Consider the following 3,039-nt stretch of genomic DNA (forward strand, 5'->3'; position numbering starts at 1 on the left):
AAAAAGAGTGAATTTTAAAAACTCAATAGAAGAATAATCAACAAGTACTGAATGAATTAATTGCTTGTTAGGTCGGTCTCAGTTAATTAAAATTCTAGTGAAAACTCAGAAAAAAATGACAGCTACTGGCTGAAATTTGCAGGTGTGCTATGAAATGCCCAATGTGATATATTTCTGTGGCATACACAAAAAGGAAATGATTGGTATGGCTGAATTAGCTGGCACAAGTACTGTTACAACACTATTTTCTATCTTAGTATCACAAGCAGTGCCGAATAGTGATTAGCTCTCTTAAAGAATATCCTTAGACTATTCTGAAAGATAGCAGCAGTCCTAAAATCTTTCTTTGCTTCCCCATATTTGTAGATCAAATTACATAGTTTGCTCTGAAAGTAATGCCTCCTATTTATTTCCATGGAAACAACAACAGCTACAAAATGCACAATCACACTGTTTTATAGAGCAAATTTTCAGCTACAAGAATGTTATTTTTTAACACAGTCACCGCTATTAGCTGCGTGTTTTCACATGTGCCTGCATGCCATGCTTGTAAAAATCTACACCCAGTGTCACTGTCACCAGTGCCAAAATGCACCATCCACCCCTCACTGTGCTCACAGCTGCTGTTTGGTCTCCAGAAAGACTCAGCAAGCATTGGTGGGTGTCAGTGGGTGCATTTGTTTCTGCATGGAGGAATTCAGTTACACACCTTTGCTTCATGCACACCTCCATGTCAGATGGCATTCTGTCAGACTGCCCCTCTGCTGCCATCTGTCACACAGCAACAGGATGTAACGGAATATTGGTGGGAAGGTTCTGCCTCTACTGCTGTACCACCAACACCCACACCTAGCACTGTGGGCCAACATAATGAAATAGGAGGCGTTACTTTTAGGTCATTGCCTTCAAGTAAGGGCAGCAGCAGCTGATCTGCAGCAAAGTGAGCAGTGCACGGTGTACCCAAATGGTACACACATGTCCAGAGAGAAAGGATTTCTAGTGCTGCTGAGATATGAGTCAGAGCACTTCAGCAGGGACCAAACAGCTGCAAGACATTCAGGGACAGCTCAGGAATCCCCATGAGCTGAAGTGAGACAGGAAGCAGTGAGAAGCTGAATAAAGTAGCTGAGGGAGATGCCTTTATTTAAGGAGAGGAATTCAGAAGAAGTTCAACAGGTCCAGGTTCAGCAGATGTGAGATAAAGTAGGTTAGGAATCATCTGGAAAGGGAAAGGAATTCTTTATAGTGAAAATGTAATTTTTTCTTCACATGTAAGACTCCTTTTCACTATCCAGAACTTGCTCTTCAAGATATTGTTAGTTTTGGTGACAGATGAGTCCATGGGCACTCACACCTGTCTGCTTGCATAGCTAAGTGTGGGGAAATGGCGTTTAGTCATCACATTGCACTTAGGGAACTTCATCCTCCCAGTCTTTTTATACACATTTTGTCTTAGTAGAGCAGAAATTGTACGGTTACTTGTAAATAGAAGAAATCTGGCTACACTGTAGCAAGCACCAACTGAATGACTGCTTTGATAGGCTCATGTCCTGGGGCAGGATTAGCTTGGGAAAAGTTCAGACAAGTGGGTGAAGACATAAGGGCGGGGGAGATCAGCGTGGTAAAGGTGGAAGAACCTAAAGATGCAGCCCTTACTGTCCGAGAGCAGTGAAGCGCTGGGGTTGGTGGCTGTGCTGCACTTCTGTGGTTTGCTGGGGAGGAAATCGGGGAGTGCTGGGGTCATCCCTAACTGCACCCTGCATGGACTCAGTGTGAGCTCCTGGCACGCTGCTCCAGCACTCCGACGGGAGTGTGGGCGGGTCCTTTGGGGAAAATCGCGTGCTTTGGGGTAAACACTTAGCATTTACCTGAGGAAGCAGGGAGAGTGTGTTGGATGGGGCTTTTTAAACGGGAGGGCTGGAAGCTGAAACTAGAACATTCTCTGGCAACTGGAGAAAGTTGTGAGTGCAATGAGGGCGGCAGGGCCCCCCTCCCCCTGCCTAGCGCGGAGACAAAGAGCAGGCAAGGGGGGAGCTGAAATAGGAAGCAGGAACCATGGCAGGGGACTGGGGACTAAAAGAAAGCAAATTAATAAGCCGGTATGAGCCATCGGGGGAAGGCACACAACTGACCAGAGAGCCACTAGGAGAGATCAGCAAATTCCAGCTCCTTTAACTGCTCTGACCGCGTGTACATGCAGCCTGGCCAGCAAGCTGAAATGTAATCATTTTCTTCACTACAGCAAGTACAACTCTTGTTCCCCTGACACACGGGCAGGCTTGCAGGATGAGGGCACTGCATTATCTGTGTAACACAGTGTATGTGAGCTCTGCTCCCCTGCATCGCTAGTGCTCAGACAATCTCCAATTTCCAAAAACACGTTTGTATCTCAGAGCGTGCATCCATAGTGCAGCAATAAAGAGCCACTGAAGGTGCCTGCAGTGTAGCTTCCATCAAAAGCAAGAGAAATCCAGCGCAGAAACTGAGGGCATTGCGTGGCCTTAAGTGTTAATGTGAAAAAAGCTGCCCTTTCGAAGCTCATTGTGCTCATTTGCACATCAGTACCAGAAGACTTTTTCAATTCCACCTCCATTTGATTGCAGTGCGAGGTCGGAGCCCTTGGAACGCACTACAGCTCGAGATGCCCCTGTGTGTGCTAAGTTCAGTGTTTTCCAGTGAGTAGTTTAAGCGACAGTACAGGATCGTGAATAGGTCATCCGAGGATTCTTAATTAGCCTCGATGTTATAAAGGCTAAAAGGTGCCCGTGAAAGCTTTAGAAATGCGCCGTCTTTAACAAAGCAAAGAACTCTCTAAGTGTGTGTGCAGAGATGGGGTGGGGGAATATTTCCTCAAAAGCAAGCAAAAATTCTTCGGAGATAGAAAGCGCATTTCGGCAGGACGCGAACACGGTGCTGATGTTGGCGCGGCAGCTCTTCGCGCCGCTCCCGGGGAGGTTCAGCACCGGACAGCCCGCTCGCAGCGGTGCCTCCGGGATCGCGCCCCGCGGTCCCCGGCAGAGCGGGGCTCGGCCCCCAGCG

Source organism: Meleagris gallopavo, chromosome 17, assembly GCF_000146605.3.
Source record: "Meleagris gallopavo isolate NT-WF06-2002-E0010 breed Aviagen turkey brand Nicholas breeding stock chromosome 17, Turkey_5.1, whole genome shotgun sequence".
In the NCBI taxonomy this organism is placed as follows: Eukaryota; Metazoa; Chordata; class Aves; order Galliformes; family Phasianidae; genus Meleagris; species Meleagris gallopavo.